We start from the raw sequence: 27,032 nt of genomic DNA, 5'->3' as shown, positions 1-27,032 counted from the left end.
CTCACACATGCTCACACACTCTCTCCCGAGGTGTCTTTCTCGCACACATGCTCTAGATATAACCCTCCCTCCCTCTCGTAACCATTTACAACTGTTTTCACTAACCTTTATCACAAGCACTCTTCCTCTCGCAAACATACACACGCACAATACTCATCGACCCTTTCTATATACATGGACCTGCCTACGTGTCTCATGTACGCACATGATCTTTACGCCTGTCTCTCACGCATTGTCTCACACCTCTCTTCCTAATCGACGAGTACGATTCTAGCAGAGCATTCTGTAGGATGCTCCTTAAAGTTAGGTTGGATGAATAGTAATATCAGAGATAAAGGGGTTACCTTAGTCCGAGAACCTAGGGTTACAAATCCTAGCCGGCTTTGTCAGTGGACACAGAGTCCTTCACAATTCTGCTATCTTTGTCTTGTACGACTAGTCATCCATGGGTCTTCCTAAATGCGTCATGGGCCGACCAATGTGGCGCAGGACGGAACCAAACGAAGGGCCTCACCTCGACCCACCGGACCTCACGCGGTGACACACCCTCTGCCCCCACGTCTCATTATCTTCTCACACCCACACATACCAACACAAACACCACACACACAGAAAATTTCTCCTGGTGCCTCTATTCCCTCCCCCCTTGCATATACACACTCAAGGGAATGGAATCTCTTGTCGTGACGTCATATTTGTCTCTCTCTCTAGACCACTCTCATTTCTCATGCTATCTCTCCCACGCCCCTCCCCCGTCGGCCCCTCTATCCATGCCTCTCTCGAATACGTAATACACACACATACCTCTCTTGGCCCCGCCAAATGCATCAACTACACATTCACACATGTTACATCACGTACCCTATTGATCTAAAAAGCCCTCTCTTCACGTTTATTTCGCATACAACATTCCTTTTGAATAAAGTGTGGCCAAAAAATTATTTTAGAGTTTCTACATATATACAACATTACAAAGTTATATGGAGGAGTACGAACGCTAATTTGCATTGCATGGTGCCCACAATGATATTTATTCCGCACTGTGAATTTGTATATTTTTATACTATATACAAAGTTAGTCATAATAAAGAGAAACGAAGAGCATCTCTCTCTCCATCGCATACCCCCCCCATACGCCCCTTTCACGTATGCACGCAAAACTATCTCCAGGTCCTCTAAAAGTAAGCCCCCAGAAAATTCACGCATGTTTCATCTTTCTCTCGCGATATATGCAATGACGATCATTGTATTTGAAGCGAAAGCACGATACGTACATTGGACTTCAGAATCCACTCATTACGGTCACCATTTATGTTTAGTGGTTATTATACAGTCACGGGCTCACCATACAACTCTGTATTTGCTCATGACATGACTAGTTGACCAGTTAAACGCTCCATGTGGCACCTCTAGTGTTGCATCACATTATCTCACTACCATCGTGCCCACCTGTCGACTTGTATCTACTCTACATCTACACTCTTATAAAATACATAAAATACACTCTTATAAAAAACAGAGTTGGTGATGATGGTGTGCCTGCCATCCTGCAATATAGGCCGTCCGATTTATATCTGACGGATAGGAAAGAAACTATGGCAATTTTGCAAAAAGGTACCCACACACCTCTCCACATTTGCAAATAACGCCTTCCCTCGTTCATCCTTTTCTCTCACAAGATAAACGTCATACAAATGCATCTTGATGTTACGTGCAACGCACGGGCATCTTGCTAGTAAGAATGAAAACAAACGACAAAAATATATTTGGACGGTGGTTCGAAGTCATGACCGTGGGCACATCGGACAAGGTGGCCTTGTATTGGTATGCTGAGCCGTCTGTTTTAACACACAAGAGCTGGTGTGGTGATTATACACACACGCACGCATGCACACGAACTGCATCCACGCAACACTCACACAAACACATGCACCCACGCACGCACGCAACACTCACACGTACACACGCAGCCACGCACGCACACAACACTCACACGCACGCACGCAACACTCACACGCACACACGCACGCATGCATGCACACACCAGTACACCACACGACCAACACACACTCTCACGCTCAAGTGCTCAACCTACACGTGCATGCGCACACATCAGGCCCTGACAGACACATACACAACCAGGTGATTCCCGCGCACGGGTTGGAGCCTTGTCGCGCCTGCGTAAATTTGTGTTTATCTGACCTTTTGCCTATGCGAACTGACAGGTGGGACCCACAAGGAACATGGTCAATTTAACTAGTCAACATGGCGCCACGCAGACTATTTGGCCGGTCAACAGAGTGCAATCCGATGCTGAACTGTGAGCAAGTGACCGTATAATCACCGCAAAACGTATATAGTGACCGTAATCAGCTTATTCTGAAGTTCGGTGACCGTATTACACTTTTCTCTCTGTAGGCCCTCCAAAACTACATCTCTACACGTTCTCGCATGTTACATCTAACAACTATGCAATACAGCACTACTACTACACTCTAACACAATAAATCATATGTGTTTTTAGTTTTACTAGATATCATATTGTTACTTATAATTATTCAGTTTGCATACATTAAAATTGCCTTTGAAATGTATGGCCAGTATCATCTACCGCGCGGGAAAAATCCCGCCCTTTCCTGTTTAATCGGGTTTGTATCGATGGATCGTGCGAAACAGCAAAACTATAGTACTATACAGTACTACAAGTGACAGTTCACTGGGCCGTCGTGTCGTCTACTCCTCCGTCGTAAGAGTGGAGCGCTCGCTTTCATAAATCTTCTAGTCCCTTTCGCCGACATGTGGGACATCAAGCTACCGGGTCCATGTGCCATACCGGAATACAGTGCAGAGCAGCCGGGGTGAAGCACCCCAGTCATGGCGTCGGCGTAGTAATGAGCAATGAGGCGTCAAATCACAAAGCTGCACCTTTCCCGCAGTTAAGTTGGAGGGACGAAGCAACCATCACATCATTTCACTCGTTGTTGAATCCGCTTCTCCCTCATCCTCTTCAACTTAACCACGTGTTGCTTCTGCCGTTGTTCTGCCTCATGTGGGACGCGGATCGGCTTGGTAAAGCACTGACACGTGGGACCTCATGTTAGCAAACCGCCAGGACAACGTCCTCCGAAAATAAGAAGCCTAATCCTAGACTTACAAAGGGCTACGTAGCTACTACATATACTTTCCATCTAATCTATATATGCCCCCCTGATTTTCAGGTGGGTGGGCCTAATCCTCTCCTTTAATCCAATCAAATAGTCCCACATCACATCAGTTCGTAACTTTACGTAAACCATTACGTGGATGTAGCATTGCTCAAATAAGAAACCTCCCCCGCCATCCGCGCGGCAAAATCACCTCCTTTTTACTAATCTTGATTCTATAATTTTTTAGATCAATATAATTGAGATTTGTATAGATAGCACACAAGAGCAAAACCAAGTGGTACGGTTAAGGGCATCCACAATGTGTAGCCAAATGTGAAAATAGCTTTTGGCATCGTGGGAACCATTGTGGACGGTGTTGCCAAAGCCAAAAAGATGGAACCGAAGCTCCCTGATTGATTGATTGAAGGAATAGAAAAATGCAACGTCTCTCCTCTTTCTCCATGCTTGGACGCATGTAGTACAGTATAGAGCACAGAGTCTACTCCCCTGTCCCTTCTATCACAAATCACAAAGCAGTGAGGCGTCAAATCACAAAAGCACAGACGAAGCAACCATCATTTCACTCTTCGCTGACTCCGCTTCTCCATCGTCTTCTTTGAGAAACCATCTCACCGCACTAGTACTCCTAGTAGTACTAGTAAAGGACTTCCTGGATGCAAATAAGGCGGTTGTCTCGGCTTGCAGGCGGCACTTGCGAACAACTTACCGTGGTCTCCCTCAATGGTGTTCTCCGTCGAACGCACTTCGCCAAATCACCAAAAAAAAGATATCGTCGACGTCACCGCAATGGGGAAGGAAGTCAAATATAGTTACTACCTCCATTTTTTTGTACACAAGGCCAGTATATCAAAATTACAATTTGCAAAGGGCCACTAACACTAATCGAGGCAAAATTGATGGGGTTAGCAACCAAGGACATTAATATCCCCTGCATGCATGCGGAAGTGAGAAGGTTGGTTTGCATGGCGCTGCATTAATCAAGCGATGTGGAGTGAGATGGTTAGCTCTTTGGTCTTTGAAAAAAAAATACGCATTAATTGACACGTGAAACGAGGATTTGTATCGATTAAATCCCGCAAAGGAAAAACCCGCCTTTCTTTTTTAACACTAGTACTCCTAGTACGTACGTACTTATCCTGTTTGGGTCTAGGCCTTGCATTGACAAACTTCGCCACACATTTTTGCCAAGCTTGCCTAAAGTTTTCAAAATGAGAAGGAGGTACACTTGCGCACGGCTGTCGCGGTCGCACCGCACCCTCACACGGTCGCTCCTGCACGCCGCGGTCGCACCGCACCCTCACACAGTCACTCTTGCACGCCGCAAACCCAACCAAGGGAACGCACCCTCACTAACACGTGTTGTCGCATGTGAACAAACCAAACTCAGCCATCCTATCGCTGACACATAATTTTCGTTCATAGAGTATGTTTATCCAACCGCATGTTGGGGAGTATCCATATGGCCCGTGCGGTGGTCTGTTGGGGAAGAAGAAGAGGTGAGGAAGAAGGAAAGAAGGGTTAGGAGACGTAGGATATTCATCCAACCGCCTGAAATGGTAGACTGACCCAAGTCTGGCTACTTGCATAACAAATATATGTTTTTACACAGCAAAAGATCCATAAAAACAACAACATAAAGAAAAACTATCACTGCTCGCGGAAAGAGACGGCCTCGTCGTCTTTGGCTGCCGGCGCGAACCAGCCGTCGCTGCCGACGTGTGTCTCCGCACCGTGGTTGTCCTCGGCCTCCAGCTACTCGTTCAAGCGGAGCGTGCGGGCGCTCTACACAGACGAGAGCACAGCCCGGTTCAAGTCGAGGACGTCCGGTTCCGCCTGCAGGAGGGCCTCGATGGCAGCGGCATCCGCGCGCTCCGCGTCGAGTCGAGCCTCCGCCGCCCGGTTCAGGTCCAGGACGTCCGGTTCCGCCTGCAGGAGGGCGTCGATGAGAGCGGCATTCGCGCGCTCTGCGTCGAGTCGAGCCTTTGCCGCTCGGTTCAAGTCCAGGACGTCCGGTTCCGCCTGCAGGAGGGCCTCGATGGCAGCGGCATCCGCGCACTCCGCCTCAAGTTGAGCCTCCGCCGCTCGGTTCACATCCACGACATCCAGTTCCGCCTGCAGGAGAGCCTCGATGGCAGCGGCATGCGCGTGCTCCGCGTCGAGTTGAGCCTCTGCCTCCCGGTCCTCCTTTAGTATCGCCATGTTGAACCGCTGGTCCGCCTGCACCATGGGGGACTCGGACGCCGGCACGAAGTCGACGTCCATCGTCTCATACCCATCGGGGGCCTTCTGCGCCGCGACCTCCGCCATGAACATTGGATCGGCTTCCTCCTCCTCGTACCTTGGCTCCAGAGAACTCGGGGATTGGCCCGCCGCAAAGCGAGCTTGGGAACGGAGGTCTGTGGCGCCGACTGCCGCCGCGATTTCTGCGCAGTGCTCCGGCGTCAGCGTCTTGTAGTAAGTGATCTTGCGGCGCACCATGGCTTTCCGGCGAACTAGGGGACGCTTGATGCGGGCTAGGGGATCGAAAGGTGGGGGAATGGGCTGGAGATTTGGTGTGGTTTTAGGGCAGTGGCTAGCGTAGACCGAGCAGCGAAGGTTCTGGTGTGAATAGTGGTTCCGGTGACGACCGGTCAATCGGTTTTGACTGTACATCGCTCTTGTCGCGTTCGCGTTGCAGCCCGGCACGCTGGACCCTCCACGTCACTCACCGAATGGAACGCGCTTCGTCTTGCGTTTTCGCTCGCTTGTGGGACCACAGTTGAGAGCAAACCGACGTCCCTCCCCCTCCCCCACGCGCGTCATTTATTATACCACCACTCCCTCCATTTTATGCGGAGTAAATAAAAATAGAGGGAGTATACTACGGATGAGGATCCCCTGACGTGGCCGAACCCATTGAGTAACTGACATGCGGGGCCTAGCAAGCATGGGGTCCGCCAGTAAGTGACCGAAAGGGAGGGTAAGGCAGGGATACCTACGTCAGAGGATCCACTTCCACTATACTACTTTGACCAAATGTTAGAGTAATAATATATGACATGCAACTTACACAAATGTTAGAGTAATAATATATGACATGCAACTTACACAAAGCATACAGGGTCTAATGCGTTTTTCGAGGCTAACTTTGACCAAATGTTAGAGTAATAATATATGACATGCAACTTACACAAAGCATATGGTCAAATTCGTATGTGAAAGGAGTTTCCAATGATATAATTTTCACATTATACATCTCATGTACTATTAATCTTGTCAATAGTCAAATTGGAAACCATCTCGAGTACAAATCTAGGAGTACGTACGAATCTAACAATATTGATTGGGCGTTGTTGAATGTTGATACCTTTTTTTATCAAAGTAGAGATACTTTGACTACACATAAAACTTATATGTAAACTAGAAAGGATAGGGGGAGTATATTGTACGTTCAAAAACGAAACGAACATTGAATACCCTTTGTATATGATTTGCGGATGCTATGATCACCGGTTCAAACTTTTGAATCCGCCTTAGGTATCACGTGCCCCCACTCGTTCCCTCTCGATTTCATCTCGGGGTCCGGAGATCTATTGAAAGAGGACTAGGGTGGGTACATGCGAATGATACTCGGCGGAATGTTCAAATGAGGCATGCGGGAGGATGGACTCGACTGGAGGGCGACATGATCGATGGAGAAGAGGGTTGGAGAGGAATGAGAAATAAGCAAACGCCACATGATTATACTTGAACGGCTCAAATAAACAATAAGTTGTCTCGCTTGGCCTACATAGTGAAAGGCCTAATGCGCAACGCGGAGCACTGACGCTCGAATGTGGCCGGGAAAACAGGGAAACCGACATGTGGGGCACACCCATCAGGACGCCGCAGCGCAGACTAGTCCAATGGAGGAGCTGGCCCACGACCTCCTCGCCACCGACAACCGTTCATGTGGGTCGTTGGGGCCAACAACGGGGCGCAGCTCCAGCACCGCCTCTGGACACGGCGACCGCGGTGAGCGACACGCTCATATCATCGCTAGACACGGTCGGTTTCAGTGTGCCGAGGGTGGCGTTAGTGCTGTGGCACGACCAACGGTATGTTTGGTTGTGCCCAAGGTTGCCCCATCAAAGCATTGGGTAGCCAAAATTTTGGCTGAGGTGTTGGTTGCCCATGATTTGGCCGACATTGGCAAGAAAAATGAACTAGAGTTGGCTAGAGTTCATTGGCATGCCAAAGAAATGGCAACCATCCAAACAAAGACCAATCTTTGGGTCATGACCAAAATTTTGGTTGAGGTATTGGTTGCCCATGATTTGGCCGACATTGGCAAGAAAAATGAACTAGAGGTTGCTAGAGTTCATTGGCATGCCAAAAAAATGGCAACCATCCAAACAAAGACCAATCTTTGGGTCATGACCAAAATTTTGGTAAGGTGCACTTTGGCCACAATCCAAACACACCCCAACACCCGGCTCGTCGAGGATGCACGGGACGCCGCGACGCGTCCGCGGAGTGGTGTAGCGCGGCCAACTGTATCCTCTGGACCTGAGACCATGCCGGGTCGTCTTGCTTTTTCAATGACATGCGGGGATCGCATGTGAGCAAAGGGCATCTCCAACGTTGCCACGACCGCAGCTGACTACCCTGGCACACCAAAACCCTCGTCCCTCGCACCGTCGCATGGTGCATTCCCAGCCGGCGCCAGCTCCCGCATTCATGTCGTCCGTTCGTATGTCGTCGTTAAGAGGCTCGGTGCCCGAGGAACCAACTCCGGCGACTTAATGACGCACCCGGACGCTTGGCCTCACCGGAATGCGCTACTTAAAGCGGCAACGCCCAGCTAACCTCCACACCATAGCGCATCGCCCTCCTACCTGGCACCACATCCGCCATGACCTCAAGTGCGAACACTCTGCGGGAGAGCTTGTCTTCGGGGATGAAGCTTGAGGTCGCCGCCCTCGCTCAAGTCGCCTCTCGCGACGCAATAGCGGCGTAGCCGGATGCGGACGCGACCGCACAAGCGGTGGTCACGCTGGCGGCCGACGACGGGAGCACCGTCAGCCACGCGTCCTACTTGCCGCCGTCCAACGTCCGGCACCGCCGAGATCGGGGACTCCTCCAAGGATGAGTAGGGCATGGGAGGCGGCAGGGCATGGTGTGCCAACTGGCCGGTCCGTATCCCGTGTTCTATTCTTCCTCGCCGGAGACCGCACCTTCACTTCACGGGTCTTGAACCCCGCCCCCGTACATAGAGATCGCAGATGGAGGACGTCGGCCGCCGCCATAGAATAGGTTTAGGGTCGGGTTTCTTTTATTTTTCTGTCCTATAAAAGTTTAAAATGTAATGAAAATCTGCCGTGTTTGCATTAATCTCGGCCGGTGTATATGAACTTTCACAATAATATACATATTGTAGGAGTACTAGCAAGATGCCCGTGCATTGCACGGAAGATCAAGATCTAGTGGGAGAAAAGGATGAACGAGGGAAAGCCTTATCTGCAAATGTGGAGAGGAGTGCGGGTAAATTGTCATAGTTTCCTTCCTATCCGTTAGATATAGATCGGACGGCCTATATTGCAGGATGACAGGCACACCATCATCACCAACTCTGCTTTTTATTGAACCGAGACAAATCTAACATGCGAAGTAAAATAAACACATAGGGTCTATACATACACAAATTATCTTAGGCACTCCAATAGTACGTCCACTACACATTCACGCATTTCACATCTTTCTACATCTATGGGAACCTATGAAAGGGTTAACGTAAATTGCCTCTCTCTCTCCTCCCCTGATTTTCATGGTGGTGGGCCCCTCCCACCCCCCAATCTACAATCAACAGCTCACACGTTTCACATTACGTTAATTACGTAACTGGGGTTACGTAGGTGTAGCATTACTCGTCCTAAAAAACCCAACTAAGCCAACCTCCCAGCATATCGCGCGGGAAAAGACCCGGCCGCGCCGTTTTAGTCGGGATTACCGGATTACTAGTAGTAGTATCGATGGATCGCGCGAAGCAACAATTTTTTTTGAGGGGGCGAAGCACCTAGTTTAAAAGGGAAAAAGGCGGTACACTCACAGCACTCCTGTCGCGGTCGCATTGCACCCCACACACGTTCGGTCCTGCACACGGCTCACGCAAACGGAACGCGCTTTGGCTTGCCTCTTCACTGACACATGGGCTGCACTTGGAGAAACCGACCATGGGCCAAACTCCCCATGCCCACCGCGCGAAAATCCCCCCCCCCACACCCAAAAATTCCCCCCAAATCCGATTCAACCGCCCTTCGGCCAACTAGCCAATAATATTCCCCAAACCCCCTCCCCCCTGTCCCCCTCCACTCCATTCGCTCCGCCAAAGCCGCCCTCCCCGCCACGCCGATACGTCGGTGCCACGGTTCGGCGATCCTCTCGCTCCCACAGTACGCTCTCGTAGACTGCCGTCCTCTAGCCGCGCCACCACCTCTGGCTATGTTCTTGTGGAGGCGCACGGCGGTCAGCGCCGCCACCGCTGGCGACATTCGTGTGGAGACGCACGGCGGTCAGCTTCTCCCACGGTACGCGCATTCTAGGCTGAGGCCCCGTTCATGTCGGTGTAGCGCTGAATGTTAGCTGATAGACGCTGTTAATCTCACTGTTTGCCGAAGTAGTTTACTGTCAATATGCTCTGCTTAAGAAGCTTCCTTGCCCTGTTCTGCACTCAATCTGCCTAGCTGAGATGGCATGCCAAGCCCGATTAGCTGCTAAAATATCCTGCCATATATTTATTGTGACGTAGATTGCCATGGTCTAGTAGCCAATCTGTTAGGTGAAATAGCTCTACACCATTTTATACTCGATCTTTGTTGCTGCGATGGCCTTCAATAGTTCGATGGCCGTGTGCTCAGCCTCATTGACTGCTGAAACAGCCTGCCATAATTTGGCACTCAAATCTGTTTGCTGAATTAGCTTTACATATATTTTGTTACTTAGATCTGCTCGTCCAAATATCTTGCCATAGCTTTAGACATCGACCTAGGTATTTTTTTTCTGGACTTCATAAAAAAGCATATATGTTTTTCCTGTAATATCTAGTAGAAGAACTAATTTGTATGTCTAATAGATGGACAGGACTTGGATAACTTCTGCTCAAAGATTCTCCGCTGCATATGTCGAGGGGGTTGAAAACTTCATGAACTTTATCAGAGGTGAGTACGATGGTCCGAAATTAGATGTGCTCTGCCTGTGTAGCAGTTGTATGAATTCAGTTACAAGACCCCAGTCAACTGTGCAAAATTATCTACACTTGTATGGGATGTCGGTCACATATACTAGGTGGGTTCATCATGGTGAAGCTATGAACGTCAATGTTATTGACTACGTGGAAGCAGCAGATCACCATCTTGATCTGCCTGATGCTCAGGTTGAAGAGGAGGAGGAGGTGGTGGTGGCGGAGCCAGTGAGTTTGACCAACATTGAAACAATGCTACGAAATGCTCGTGCATTCCGTGAACTTTCACCTGCAGAAGAAAAACGATGGGCCCGCATGTTGGAACAATGCAACGTTGCTGTCACCCCAGGAAATAAGCTATCAGTATTCTCAGCTATGGTCACCTTTCTTCAGGTGAAGACATTTGAGCGGATGACCAACAAATCATTCGATGCGATGTTGGCTGCTTTCCGCAAATCTTTCCCAGATGCGTCTGAGCTGCCACACACCTACAGTAAAATGAAGAATTTCCTTCATGCAGTTGGAATTGGATATGATATGATCCATGTTTGTAAGAATAACTGTGTTCTGTTCCGGAAGGATTATGCCAACTTAAGTGAATGCCCGAAATGCAAATCATCAAGATGGAAAGATGGCGATGCTGTGAAGAGGATTCCTCATAATGTTCTGAGACATTTTCCAATTACACCAAGATTGCAGAGGTTGTTTCATGATGCTGAAACAAGAGAGGATGTACTGTGGCATTCTAGGAACCAGGAGTACAGAGATCAGAATGTAATGGAGGTGGATTATGGTGGAGGGGGGCACCGCACACGGCTAAGAGATCCAAGGGATCAATTGTTGTGTCTCTAGGGGGTGCCTCCACTATAAAAAAAAGACACATCCGTGACATTTTGGGCCGAACGATTTTTTTTTCTGTTATACATATGACACTTCTATGACGATAATTGTGACAAAACCCGGTATCATCATAGATGTGGTGGGCTCCTACTTCTATGACAAAAAATCATGACAGAAAATGGGCTTTTCGTCCTGCGCGGGCCGGAGACGCAGCTGCATGACATTCTTTGGGTCGTCCATGACGGAAAAAATCGTGGTAGAAGCGAGGGGGAGGAAAATTTCGGGGAGTTCCCGGTTACGGTGGGAGGTCGGGGGCCGAGCGATGCGCGTTTCTCTCGTACACGTACGCACGTGTGTGCGAGGCGTTGGCTCTAACTGAACCCGAGCGAGGCGTTGGGCTCTAACTGAACCCGAGCGATTGCACTGCAGGCTACGTGTTACTGAACCCGAGCGATCGATCGATGGCTGTTAACTGAACCCGATCGAGCGATTCCTTCGCTGCTGCTGCTAACTGAAGCCGATCGATTGGATGAACAGTGAGCGTTGCAGGGGGGTTGGATGAACAGTGAGCGGTTGCATTGCCTCTGGATGAACAGGACCCCGTGGTGTGGAGGGCTGGATGAACAGTAGACGGTGGAGGGGTGCCCGTGGAGGGGTGGTTGAACAGGACCCCGTGGTGTGGAGGGCTGGATGAACAGTAGACATTGGAGGGGTGCCGGTGGAGGGGTGGTTGAACAGTAGTCGGTGGAGGCTGGATGAACAGGAGCCCGTGGAGGCTGGAGGAGGTCGACGGTAGCCCGTGGAGGCTGGAGGAGGTCGACGGTGGAGATGAACAGTATCCCGTGGAGTCCCGTTTTGCGGTACGCCACACCCCTCCCGATGAACAGGACCCCCGTTTCGACCGTAGGAGGTCCGTTTCGTCCGTTTTGCGGTACACCACACCCCTCCCGATCAACAGGACCCCCGTTTCGACGGTAGGAGGTCCGTTTCGTCCATTTTGCGGTACGCCACACCCCTCCCGATCAACAGGACCCCCGTTTCGACGGTAGGAGGTCCGTTTCGTCCGTTTTGCGGTACGCCACACCCCTCCCGATCAACAGGACCCCCGTTTCGACCGTAGGAGGTCCGTTTCCTCTGTTTTGTGGTACGCCACACCCCTCCCGATCAACAGGACCCCGTTCCGAACGTAGGAGGTCCGTTTCCTCCGTTTTGCGGTACGCCAGGCCTCGTTTCCATCGCCTGTTCCGTCCAAGCCCTCCCGATGAACACGACCACGCATTCCGTTCCGACCCAGCCGGTTGGCTCCCACGCGTTCCGTTGCCTCCCGATGAACACGACGCATTCCGTTGCCTCCCCATGAACACGACGCATTCCGTTGCCTCCCCACGAACACGACGCATTCCGTTGCCTCCCCATGAACACGACGACGGCGTTGTTTCTCCGTTCCGACCCAGCCATGTACATGAGCCCTGGCCGTACGTATGCGCGAGTAGGCATTCGAGACCCCGCCCGTATGTACACATACGTGGCCGTATTTTCTTTCTCGCACCCTGGCCGATGTACGTACGTGTACATGCTACATGCCTGCCTCTACTACGACCCAGCAGCGCGCGCAGTAATTTTGTTTTTTCGGGACGGAGAAGGGTATCAACTGGGTTGTGCGGGACCCGTGGCCCGTCTAGCCCAGGCTTTTATTTCATATGTTTAGCACATGACCAACCCAGTTTGTTTTCTTCCTTTCTGAAAATGGCTAGCCAGCTATTTTGTTTTTTGCAGAATAACCAACGTAGGCCTACTTGCTTTTCTACGCCCTGCTGGGCCGGAAATCTTTCAAGACGAGGAGGGATGCATTTTGCCCAGAAAATGGGCTATAAGTAATAAGAAATGGGCTATAAGTAATAATAAATGAGTTGGAAAATGAAAAAATACAGCAAACAGGCAATTAGTTCCAAAATACTGTTTTCTTTCGGATTTTGATATTTTAAATTTCATTGTTTTTGTGCGGGTAAAATTTCATTGAATTTAAATTAAGGTATATTTAGATTTAAAATTAATTTGAATCTGGCTAGAAATTTCGGGCTGTATGCTGTTTGGGACAGATTTGCAGGCTGACTTGTGGGTCTACTAGGTTGACGTGTACTTTGGCTTTGTCAACTTAGTCCACAAATGATTCTAGCAGCAGTGACCGTTGGATGTTAATCCAATGGCCGTGCTGCTTCTTCAATATATGATCTTCTTGCTCCAGCCGCCCAAACCAGCTCCGGTGGGACTGCCTGCTCCCGCCTCCCGTGGCCGGCTGTGCTGCCGCACAGGCCGCACCGCCCCACCCTACTTCATTGTTGGCCAGGCCATTCCTCTACTCACCCACACCTCCTGTTATTTTCCGGCGACGGCAGCCGGACCAGTAAACCCTCGTACTCCCCACCGCGTGGGCAACCATTGCCGAGTCTTCCCCGGCTCCGTGTCGTTCCCTTCCTAGGCCTCTCCGTCGTCCACCGCCATGGTGCTCTCGGCGCGGCCTGGTCAACATGGTCAACGGACAACATCCACCGGCCGTGGACTGTACGCGCAAAATAATGATTCCTCCACCTGACAGCTGGGACCCATCGGAAGGGCCTCTGTATTTCGCGAAAAAAACGTTCCCCCCACTGACATGTCGGACCCACCAGCTATATCTTCGCACGCAAGGAAGTGCCTCCTTATTACGCACAAAAAAATGAATACCCCCCTGCTAGCTGGGACCCACCATAGTGGGAGGATGACTTGTGGGCCAACTAAGTTGACGGGGACGGAGGGCTTTGTCAACTTAGTCAATATGAACGATTCTAGCTCCAGTGACCGTACGATGTCCATCCAACGGCCGTAGTGCTTCTTCAAACTCTGGTCTTCTTGCTCCAGCCGCCCAAAGCAGCGCCGGTCGTGCCGCATGCTCCTGCCTCCCGTGGCCGGCCGTGCTGCCGCGGAGGCCTCACCGCCCCCTACTATTCCCACCGCTGGCCAGGCCCTGCGGCGACGGCAGCCTCACACTGCAGCCGAACCAATGAACCCTCGTACTCCTCTCCGCGCGGGCTTCCACTGCCGCGTCTTCCCCGGCTCCGCGTTGTCCCCTTCCTAGGCCTCGCCGTCGTCCACCGCCGTGGTGCTCTCGGCGTGGCCTGGTCAACGTGGTCAAGGAATGACTTCCATCGGACGTGGACTGTATGTGGAGAGGCTGGCAGCTGGGTCCACGGCCGCAGCAAGGAAGTGCCTCCTTATTACGCGGAAAATAATGATTCCTCCACCTGACAGCTGGGACCCACCGGACGGGCCACTGTATTTCACGGAAAAAACGTTTCCCCCTGACTGCTGGGACCCACCAGCTTCATCTTCGCACGCAAGGAAGTGCGTCCGGGCAAAAAAACGATTCGCCCCCCTGACAGCTGGGACCCACCAGCTATACCTTCGCACGCAAGGAAGTGCATCCGGGCAAAAAAAACGATTCGCCCCCCTGACTGCTGGGACCCACCGGCTACATCTTCGCACGCAAGGAAGTGCGTCCGGGCAAAAAACAAGATTCGCCCCCTGACTGCTGGGACCCACCAGCTACATCTTCACAGGCAAGGAAGTGCCTGACAGTCGGGACCCACCTGGTCGAAGCATACATAGCGTTGTCATTCTGGTCGCGAACGTGTACGTACATACTGGTCGATGTAGAGGCGTGCACGTGTCGTAGTAGAGGCACGCACGTGTCGTAGTAGAGGCAGGCATGTAGCATGTACACGTACGTACATCGGCCAGGGTGCGAGAAAGAAAATACGGCCACGTATGTGTACATACGGGCGGGGTCTCGAATGCCTACTCGCGCATACGTACGGCCAGGGCTCATGTACATGGCTGGGTCGGAACGGAGAAACAACGCCGTCGTCGTGTTCATGGGGAGGCAACGGAATGCGTCGTGTTCGTGGGGAGGCAACGGAATGCGTCGTGTTCATGGGGAGGCAACGGAATGCGTCGTGTTCATCGGGAGGCAACGGAACGCGTGGGAGCCAACCGGCTGGGTCGGAACGGAATGCGTGGTCGTGTTCATCGGGAGGGCTTGGACAGAACAGGCGATGGAAACGAGGCCTGGCGTACCGCAAAACGGAGGAACCGGACCTCCTACGTTCGGAACGGGGTCCTGTTGATCGGGAGGGGTGTGGCGTACCACAAAACAGAGGAAACGGACCTCCTACGGTCGAAACGGGGGTCCTGTTGATCGGGAGGGGTGTGGCGTACCGCAAAACGGACGAAACGGACCTCCTACCGTCGAAACGGGGGTCCTGTTGATCGGGAGGGGTGTGGCGTACCGCAAAATGGACGAAACGGACCTCCTACCGTCGAAACGGGGGTCCTGTTGATCGGGAGGGGTGTGGTGTACCGCAAAACGGACGAAACGGACCTCCTACGGTCGAAACGGGGGTCCTGTTCATCGGGAGGGGTGTGGCGTACCGCAAAACGGGACTCCACGGGATACTGTTCATCTCCACCGTCGACCTCCTCCAGCCTCCACGGGCTACCGTCGACCTCCTCCAGCCTCCACGGGCTCCTGTTCATCCAGCCTCCACCGACTACTGTTCAACCACCCCTCCACCGGCACCCCTCCAATGTCTACTGTTCATCCAGCCCTCCACACCACGGGGTCCTGTTCAACCACCCCTCCACGGGCACCCCTCCACCGTCTACTGTTCATCCAGCCCTCCACACCACGGGGTCCTGTTCATCCAGAGGCAATGCAACCGCTCACTGTTCATCCAACCCCCCTGCAACGCTCACTGTTCATCCAATCGATCGGCTTCAGTTAGCAGCAGCAGCGAAGGAATCGCTCGATCGGGTTCAGTTAACAGCCATCGATCGATCGCTCGGGTTCAGTAACGCGTAGCCTGCAGTGCAATCGCTCGGGTTCAGTTAGAGCCCAACGCCTCGCTCGGGTTCAGTTAGAGCCAACGCCTCGCACACACGTGCGTACGTGTACGAGAGAAACGCGCATCGCTCGGCCCCCGACCTCCCACCGTAACCGGGAACTCCCCGAAATTTTGCTCCCCCTCGCTTCTACCACGATTTTTTCCGTCATGGACGACCCAAAGAATGTCATGCAGCTGCGTCTCCGGCCCGCGCAGGACGAAAAGCCCATTTTCTGTCATGATTTTTTGTCATAGAAGTAGGAGCCCACCACATCTATGATGATACCGGGTTTTGTCACAATTATCGTCATAGAAGTGTCATATGTATAACAGAAAAAAAAATCGTTCGGCCCAAAATGTCACGGATGTGTCTTTTTTTTATAGTGGAGGCACCCCCTAGAGACACAACAATTGATCCCTTGGATCTCTTAGCCGTGTGCGGTGCCCCCCTCCACCATAATCCACCTCGGTCATATCGTAGCGGTGCTTAGGCGAAGCCCTGCGTTGGTAGAACATCATCATCCTCACCACGCCGTCGTGCTGACGGAACTCTCCCTCAAAGCTCGGCTGGATCGGAGTTCGAGGGACGTCATCGAGTTGAACGTGTGCTGAACTCGGAGGTGTTGTGCGTTTGGTACTTGATCGGTCGGATCGTGAAGAGGTACGACTACATCAACCGCGTTGTGCTAACGCTTCCGCTTTCGGTCTATGAGGGTACGTGGACACACTCTCCCCTCTCGTTGCTATGCATCACCATGATCTTGCGTGTGCGTAGGAATTTTTTTGAAATTACTACATTCCCCAACAGTGGCATCCGAGCCAGGTTTTATGCGTTGATGTTATATGCACGAGTAGAACACAAGTGAGTTGTGGGCGATACAAGTCATACTGCTTACCAGATGTCACACTTTGGTTCGGCGGTATTGTTGGATGAAGCGGCCCGGACCGACATTACGCGTACGCTTACGCGAGACTGGTTCTACCGACATGCTTTGCACACAGGTGGCTGGCGGGTGTCAGTTTCTCCAACTTTAGTTGAACCGAGTGCGGCTACGCCCGGTCCTTGAGAAGGTTAAAACGGCACTAACTTGACGAACTATCGTTGTGGTTTTGATGCGTAGGTAAGAACGGTTCTTGCTCAGCCCGTAGCAGCCACGTAAAACTTGAAACAACAAAGTAGAGGACGTCTAACTTGTTTTTGCAGGGCATGTTGTGATGTGATATGGTCAAGGCATGACGCTATATTTTATTGTATGAGATGATCATGTTTTGTAACCGAGTTATCGGCAACTGGCAGGAGCCATATGGTTGTCGCTTTATTGTATGCAATGCAATCGCCCTGTAATTGCTTTACTTTATCACTAAGCGGTAGCGATAGTCGTAGAAGCAATAGTTGGCGAGACGACAACGATGCTACGATGGAGATCAAGGTGTCGCGCCGGTGACGATGGTGATCATGACGGTGCTTCGGAGATGGAGATCACAAGCACAAGATGATGATGGCCATATCATATCACTTATATTGATTGCATCTGATGTTTATCTTTTATGCATCTTATCTTGCTTTGATTGGCGGTAGCCTTATAAGATGATCTCTCACTAAATTTCAAGATAAAAGTGTTCTCCCTGAGTATGCACCGTTGCCAAAGTTCGTCGTGCCCAGACACCACGTGATGATCAGGTGTGATAAGCTCTACATCCATCTACAATGGGTGCAAGCCAGTTTTGCACACGCAGAATACTCAGGTTAAACTTGACGAGCCTAGCATATGCAAATATGGCCTCGGAACACTGAGACCGAAAGGTCGAGTGTGAATCATATAGTAGATATGATCAACATAGTGATGTTCACCATTGAAAACTAGTTCATTTCACGTGATGATCGGTTATGGTTTAGTTGATTTGGATCACGTGATCACTTAGATGATTAGAGGGATGTCTATCTAAGTGGGAGTTCTTAAGTAATATGATTAACTGAACTTAAATTTATCATGAACTTAGTACCTGATAGTATTTTGCATGTCTATGTTTGTTGTAGATAGATGGCTCGTGCTGTTGTTCCATTGAATTTTAATGCGTTCCTTGAGAAAGCAAAGTTGAAAGATGATGGTAGCAATTACACGGACTGGGTCCGTAACTTGAGGATTATCCTCATTGCTGCACAGAAGAATTACGTCCTGGAAGCACCGCTAGGTGCCAAACCTGCTGCAGGAGCAACACCAGATGTTATGAACGTCTGGCAAAGCAAAGCTGATGACTACTCGATAGTTCAGTGTGCCATGCTTTACGGCTTAGAACCGGGACTTCAACGACGTTTTGAACATCATGGAGCATATGAGATGTTCCAGGTGTTGAAGTTAATATTTCAAGCAAATGCCCGGATTGAGAGATATGAAGTCTCCAATAAGTTCTACAGCTGCAAGATGGAGGAGAATAGTTCTGTCAGTGAGCATATACTCAGAATGTTTGGGTATAACAATCACTTGATTCAACTGGGAGTTAATCTTCCGGATGATAGCGTCATTGATAGAATTCTTCAATCACTACCACCAAGCTACAAGAGCTTCGTGATGAACTATAACATGCAAGGGATGGATAAGACGATTCCCGAGCTCTTCGCAATGCTAAAGGCTGCGGAGGTAGAAATCAAGAAGGAGCATCAAGTGTTGATGGTCAATAAGACCACCAGCTTCAAGAAAAAGGGCAAAGGGAAGAAGAAGGGGAACTTCAAGAAGAACAGCAAACAAGTTGCTGCTCAAGAGAAGAAACCCAAGTCTGGACCTAAGCCTGAGACTGAGTGCTTCTACTGCAAGCAGACTGGTCACTGGAAGCGGAACTGCCCCAAGTATTTGGCGGATAAGAAGGATGGCAAGGTGAACAAAGGTATATGTGATATACATTTATTGATGTGTACCTTACCAGAGCTCGCAGTAGCACCTGGGTATTTGATACTGGTTCTGTTGCTAATATTTGCAACTCGAAACAGGGACTACGGATTAAGCGGACACTGGCTAAGGACGAGGTGACAATGTGCGTGGGAAACGGTTCCAAAGTCGATGTGATCGCCGTCGGCACCCTACCTCTACATCTACCTTCGGGATTAGTATTAGACCTAAATAATTGTTATTTGGTGCCAGTGTTGAGCGTGAACATTATATCTGGATCTTGTTTGATGCGAGATGGTTATTCATTTAAATCAGAGAATAATGGTTGTTCTATTTATATGAGTAATATCTTTTATGGTCATGCACCCTTGAAGAGTGGTCTATTTTTGATGAATCTCGATAGTAGTGATACACATATTCATAATGTTGAAGCCAAAAGATGCAAAGTTGATAATGATAGTGCAACTTATTTGTGGCACTGCCGTTTGGGTCATATTGGTGTAAAGTGCATGAAGAAACTCCATACTGATGGACTTTTGGAATCACTTGATTATGAATCACTTGGTACTTGCGAACCATGCCTCATGGGCAAGATGACTAAAACACCGTTCTCCGGAACTATGGAGCGAGCAACTGATTTGTTGGAGATCATACATACTGATGTATGTGGTCCAATGAATGTTGAGGCTCGCGGCGGGTATCGTTATTTTCTCACCTTCACAGATGATTTAAGCAGATATGGGTATATCTACTTAATGAAACATAAGTCTGAAACATTTGAAAAGTTCAAAGAATTTCAGAGTGAAGTTGAAAATCATCGTAACAAGAAAATAAAGTTTATGCGATCTGATCGTGGAGGAGAATATTTGAGTTACGAGTTTGGTCTACATTTGAAACAATGCGGAATAGTTTCGCAACTCACGCCACCCGGAACACCACAGCGTAATGGTGTGTCCGAACGTCGTAATCATACTTTACTAGATATGGTGCGATCTATGATGTCTCTTACTGATTTACCGCTATCGTTTTGGGGTTATGCTTTAGAGACGGCCGCATTCACGTTAAATAGGGCACCATCAAAATCCGTTGAGACGACGCCTTATGAACTGTGGTTTGGCAAGAAACCGAAGTTGTCGTTTCTTAAAGTTTGGGGCTGCGATGCTTATGTGAAAAAGCTTCAACCTGATAAGCTCGAACCCAAGTTGGAGAAATGTGTCTTCATAGGATACCCAAAGAAAACTGTTGGGTACACCTTCTATCACAGATCCGAAGGCAAGACATTCGTTGCCAAGAATGGATCCTTTCTAGAGAAGGAGTTTCTCTCGAAAGAAGTGAGTGGGAGGAAAGTAGAACTTGATGAGGTAATTGTACCTGCTCCCTTATTGGAAAGTAGTTCATCACAGAAACCGGTTCTTGTGACGTCTATACCAATTGAAACTTTAGATCAAGTTGTTACTGAACCTCGTAGGTCAACCAGAGTAAGATCTGCACCAGAGTGGTACGGTAATCCTGCTCTGGAGGTTATGTTACTGGACCATGACGAACCTACAAACTATGAAGAAGCGATGGTGAGCCCAGATTCCGAAAAATGGCTTGAGGCCATGAAATCTGAGATGGGATCCATGTATGAGAACAAAGTGTGGACTTTGGTTGACTTGCCCGATGATCAGCAGGCCATCGAGAATAAATGGATCTTCAAGAAGAAGACTGACGCTGACGGTAATGTTACTGTCTATAAAGCTCGACTTGTTGCAAAAGGTTTTCAACAAGTTCAAGGGGTTGACTACGATGAGACTTTCTCACCCGTAGCGATGCTTAAGTCCGTCCGAATCATGTTAGCAATTGCCGCATTTTATGATTATGAAATTTGGCAAATGGTTGTCAAAACTGCATTCCTGAACGGATTTCTGGAAGAAGAGTTGTATATGATGCAACCAGAAGGTTTTGTCGATCCAAAGGGAGCTAACAAAGTATGCAAGCTCCAGCGATCCATTTATGGACTGGTGCAAGCCTCTCGGAGTTGGAATAAACGTTTTGATAGTGTGATCAAAGCATATAGTTTTATACAGACTTTTGGAGAAGCCTGCATTTACAAGAAAGTGAGTGGGAGCTCTGTAGCATTTCTGATATTATATGTGGATGACATATTATTGATCAGAAATGATATAGAATTTCTGGATAACATAAAGGGATATTTGAATAAGAGTTTTTCAATGAAGGACCTCGGTGAAGTTGCTTATATATTGGGATCAAGATCTATAGAGATAGATCAAGACGCTTAATAGGACTTTCACAAAGCACATACCTTGACAAAGTTTTGAAGAAGTTCAAAATGGATCAAGCAAAGAAAGGGTTCGTGCCTGTGTTACAAGGTGTGAAGTTGAGTAAGACTCAATGCCCGACCACTGCAGAAGATAGAGAGAAAATGAAAGATGTTCCCTATGCTTCAGTCATAGGCTCTATCATGTATGCAATGCTGTGTACCAGACCTGATGTGTGCCTTGCTATTAGTTTAGCAGGGAGGTACCAAAGTAATCCAGGAGTGGATCACTGGACAGCGGTCAAGCACATCCTGAAATACTTAAGAAGGACTAAGGGTATGTTTCTCGTTTATGGAGGTGACAAAGAGCTCGTCGTAAATGGTTACGTCGATGCAAGCTTTGACACTGATCCGAACGATTCTAAATCGCAAACCGGATGCGTGTTTATATTAAACGGTGGAGCTGTCAGTTGGTGTAGTTCTAAACAAAGCGTCGTAGCGGGATCTACATGTGAAGCGGAGTACATAGCTGCTTCAGAAGCAGCAAATGAAGGAGTCTGGATGAAGGAGTTCATATCCGATCTAGGTGTCATACCTAGTGCATCGGGTCCAATGAAAATCTTTTGTGACAATACTGGTGCAATTGCTTTGGCAAAGGAATCCAAATTTCACAAGAGAACCAAGCACATCAAGAGACGCTTCAACTCCATCCGGGATCAATTCCAGGTGGGAGACATAGATATTTGCAAGATACATACGGATCTGAATGTGGCAGACCCATTGACTAAGCCTCTTCCACGAGAAAAACATGATCAACACCAAGACTCCTTGGGTGTTAGAATCATTACTGTGTAATCTAGATTATTGACTCTAGTGCAAGTGGGAGACTGAAGGAAATATGCCCTAGAGGCAATAATAAAGTTATTATTTATTTCCTTATATCATGATAAATGTTTATTATTCATGCTAGAATTGTATTAACCGGAAACATGATACATGTGTGAATACATAGACAAACAGAGTGTCACTAGTATGCCTCTACTTGACTAGCTCGTTAATCAAAGATGGTTATGTTTCCTAGCCATAGACAAAGAGTTGTCATTTGATTAACGGGATCACATCATTAGGAGAATGATGTGATTGACTTGACCCATTCCGTTAGCTTAGCACTTGATCGTTTAGTATGTTGCTATTGCTTTCTTCATGACTTATACATGTTCCTATGACTATGAGATTATGCAACTCCCGTTTACCTGAGGAACACTTTGTGTGCTACCAAACGTTACAACGTAACTGGGTGATTATAAAGGTGCTCTACATGTGTCTCCGAAGATACTTGTTGGGTTGGCGTATTTCGAGATTAGGATTTGTCACTCCGATTGTCGGAGAGGTATCTCTGGGCCCACTCGGTAATGCACATCACTTAAGCCTTCCAAGCATTGCAACTAATGAGTTAGTTGCGGGATGATGTATTACGGAACGAGTAAAGAGACTTGCCGGTAATGAGATTGAACTAGGTATTGAGATACCGACGATCGAATCTCGGGCAAGTAACATACCGATGACAAAGGGAACAACGTATGTTGTTATGCGGTTTGACCGATAAAGATATTCGTAGAATACGTGGGAGCCAATATGAGCATCCAGGTTCCGCTATTGGTTATTGACCGGAGACGTGTCTCGGTCATGTCTACATAGTTCTCGAACCCGTAGGGTCCGCACGCTTAAAGTTCGATGACGGTTATATTATGAGTTTATGTGTTTTGATGTACCGAAGGTAGTTCGGAGTCCCAGATGTGATCACGGACATGACGAGGAGTCTCGAAATGGTCGAGACATAAAGATTGATATATTGGACGACTATATTCGGACACCGGAATGGTTCCGGGGGTTATCGGATATATACCGGAGTACCGGGGGGTTACCGGAACCCCCCGGAGGTTATTGGGCCTCATGGGCCCAAGTGGTGGAAGAGGAGAGGCGGCCAAGGGGCAGCCGCGCCCCCCCAAGTCCGAATTGGACAAGGAGGGGGGGCGCCCCCCCCTTTCCTTTCCCCCTCTCTCTCCTTCCCTCTCCTCTCCTACTCCAACATGGAAGGGGGGGAGTCCTACTCCCGGTGGGAGTAGGACTCCTCATGGGGCGCGCCAAGGGTGGCCGGCCCCCTCCCCTCCTCCACTCCTTTATATACGGGGAGGGAGGCACCCCCTAGAGACACAACAATTGATCCCTTGGATCTCTTAGCCGTGTGCGGTGCCCCCCTCCACCATAATCCACCTCGGTCATATCGTAGCGGTGCTTAGGCGAAGCCCTGCGTCGGTAGAACATCATCATCCTCACCACGCCGTCGTGCTGACGGAACTCTCCCTCAAAGCTCGGCTGGATCGGAGTTCGAGGGACATCATCGAGTTGAACGTGTGCTGAACTCGGAGGTGCCATGCGTTCGGTACTTGATCGGTTGGATTGTGAAGACATACGACTACATCAACCGCGTTGTGCTAACGCTTCCGCTTTCGGTCTACGAGGGTACGTGGACACACTCTCCCCTCTCGTTGCTATGCATCACCATGATCTTGCGTGTGCGTAGGATTTTTTTTGAAATTACTACGTTCCCCAACACAAGGATCAAATAATCTACTATAACCATTGTGATATAGTGGTGCCCCGTCGTTCCTGTCAAGTCCACTGTTTACTATGTTTGCATTTTTTGAAACTGGGGTAAAATATTTGCCTCATTTATTTATAGAGAAGGAATGCGCCGGACTGGTAGGTGCCCCATACCAGACAGACGTTCTGGTTGGGACCTCAGGTCTTAGATGTTTAGGTTTGGCTGCGATGTCTGTTTGGTATTAGGCCCAGGCTATCAGCGCCCCTTCATCAATTGGATAGGTGTAGCGACAGTTGTTGCTTAGGCGGTGGCTTTAGTCTTGCTGTTGTATGACTTTGTAAGGTCTTGTGAGAATAATTAATAAAGTGGCCACATGCATCGCCCAGATGCAGAGGCCGCAGATCATCCTCCTTTTCTAAAGAAAACTTATAGAGAAGGAGTTCAAATTCATAGTACATCTCAGCGGATGAACCACATAGCCCACCAAAGGAAATTACAGAAGGTTATTACTCTCGCGGAATGATCCTACTCAAGTGCTATGCTCTCGCGATGACCCATAGCTTACTAAGCTTAGCCTCTTCTTGGATTAGTTTTAGGATGTAGAAAGACGGCGGCGATTTTTTCATGAAAACTCTGTCATTCCTCTCATTTCATATGGTCCAACATACGAGCATTGTAAGTGAGGCCATCATCCTTTATGTTTCAGATCATTTGTTACTTCCAATGAGTTTTTATAAGAGGTAATAGCACCCTAGGTACCCTAATTTGCACAGAATGCGATGATTTAGTCTCAAACTTGCAAAATTTGACTCCATCATACCCCAACTTGCACCTCATGATGATTTAGTCCCAGCCCAATCACAGCTCGACAATTGGCAGCCAGGGGGCTAGACCGGTCAGCGCACGCACTTTTGCACAAAACCCCTGCCGTTTCTTTTAATCAACCTGCTGCTCACCGACTGGTTCCTTGAGTCGTCCGGCAGCGCGTCCCTCTCCGCGGTCGAGCACCCCAAGCTGAAGAACTTCCTGCGCCAGGTCGGGCTCCCGGAGATATCGCGAGCCGACCTTGCCGGCGCGCGCCTGGACGCGCGCTTCGCCGAGGCCCGTGCCGACGCCACCGCGTGCTTCCGCGAGGCGCGGTTCTTCCAGCTCGCGGCCGACGGCCTGCGCGAGCAGGTGATCACCCTCTCCGTCAACCTCCCCAACGACACGTCCGTGTTCCACCGCGCCGTGCCCATGCCCGCGCCGGCATCGGCGTCCCCGGACTACGCCCAGGAGTTGTTCCTGGACGCGGCATCGTCCGTCTCCGCCTCCTCCGGCGACATTCGGCATTGCGCCGGCATCATCGCCGACCGCTTCGGCTCCAAGACTCTGCGCGATCTCGAGACCAAGCACCATTGGATGGTGAACCTTACCTGCCAAGTCCATGGCCTGTCCCGCTTGGTAAGCGACATGGCGCGGGAGCTCCCACTCTTCAACAACGCTGCGTCAAATTGCGCCAAGATCGCCGGCTACTTCAACACCACGCCCTCCGTGCGCGCGCTGCTGCACAAGCACCAAGTCCAGGAGCACGGGCACGCCTTCCTCCTCCCCATTGCCGCTCCGCCATATAATGGCGGGGAATTTGCCGCCGCGTTCGTGATGCTCGAGAGCATCCTGACCTCGGCGCGGCCGCTCCAGCTCGCCGTGCTCGAGGAGTCCTACAAGGTGGTCTGCATCGATGACCTTTCTGCGAGGGAGATCGCGGCCATGGTGCAGAATGTGGCGTTCTGGACCGAGGTCGAGGCGACGCATTCAGTCGTGAAGATGATCATGGACTTGGTGAAGGAGATGGAGACCGAGAGGCCCCTGGTCGAGCAATGCCCACCGCTCTAGGAGGATCTGTGTGGCAAGGTCAGAGGCTGGTGCCGGAAATTCAGCGTAGAAGAGGCCACTGCCATGAATGTGGTCGAGAGGAGGTTCAGGAAGAACTACCACCCGGCGTGGTCAGCGGCATTCATACTGGACCCATTGTATCTGATCAAGGACGCCGGCAGGAGGTACCTTCCACCGTTCAACTACTTGACACCAGAGCAGGAGAAGGACGTGGACAGGCTGATCACGAGGCTGGTTTCGTCGGAGGAGGCGCACCTCGCGCTGATGGAGCTGATGAAATGGCGGTCGGAAGGGCTCGACCCATTGTACGCGCAGGTGGTGCAGGTCCGGCAGCCAGACCCATCAACGGGGAAGATGAAGATAGCCAACAAGCAGAGCAGCCGGCTGGTGTGGGAGACATGTCTCAGCGAGTTCAAGTCACTTGGCAAAGTGGCCGTCAGGCTCATCTTCCTCCATGCAACCGCCAAGGGGTTCAAATGCACGTCGTCGATGACGCGGTGGCTCACCGCGCCGGGGAGCTCCGCGGGCAGCATTGGCCGGGCGCACCGGCTGGTGTTCATCGCAGCGAACTCGAAGCTGGAGAGGAGGGATTTCTCAAACGACGACGACAAGGACGTGGAGCTGCTCACGGAAGGAGACGATGACATGCTAACCGAGACTAGCAATGTGGATCCTTCCTCCTCAGTGTAGCATCCCTCCGTTCCGTTCCTTCCTTCCTTGCTGCTGCTGCTTAATTTCCTTGGGCTCTTTGTGCATTTGATGTTAGCATCCCTTAGAATTTGATCTCTCTAGGAATTGCTAGATTCTTTTTTTGCTTGTGCCCCCCATGTCGCTAGTTCTTGCTCCCCTCCTCTTGTTTTGGTTGGGTAGGGGGTAGGGGCATGAGAGATGGAGATATGCTGCACCCAGTCAGTCTTAATTTGCTTGTCAAGTGTGGTTAATTAATAAATGGCTCATCCCTTGTCATACCCTGCTGGTTCTGCTGCTGGATCCTGAATGAACTATTTAGAAATCGAATTCAGAATCAGCAAGTGGCAAGATGAGCAGTGGGGGAGTGTGTGTGTGTTAGCTATTGTGCAAATAATACTCTACTAGTTAGTGCCATTTCAATTGGATGATCATTTGCCCCTACACCTCTTTGGTACACATACATATACTATATGGTTGGCTCATCAGCAGTCTCTCATTGTAGAGTAACATACTTGCTGGAGAGTCTAAGCCAGCCAATCTTAAGCTTAAACATGAATGTTGGAATATTTTGCCCATATTGATATCAAGGATTT

General features: G+C 49.8%; 1 pseudogene; it reads left to right on the top strand.

The window, feature by feature from the left end:
- Positions 1 to 26,439, top strand: part of LOC109767273 (uncharacterized) — a 55,205-nt pseudogene extending 28,766 nt beyond the window's left edge.
- The last annotated feature ends 593 nt before the right edge of the window (positions 26,440 to 27,032 follow it).

The sequence above is a fragment of the Aegilops tauschii genome, chromosome 1 (genome assembly GCF_002575655.3).
Source record: "Aegilops tauschii subsp. strangulata cultivar AL8/78 chromosome 1, Aet v6.0, whole genome shotgun sequence".
NCBI lineage: Eukaryota > Viridiplantae > Streptophyta > Magnoliopsida > Poales > Poaceae > Aegilops > Aegilops tauschii.
The sequence above is the reverse complement of the archived record's forward strand: the minus strand, read 5'-3'. Positions and strand labels throughout refer to the sequence as shown.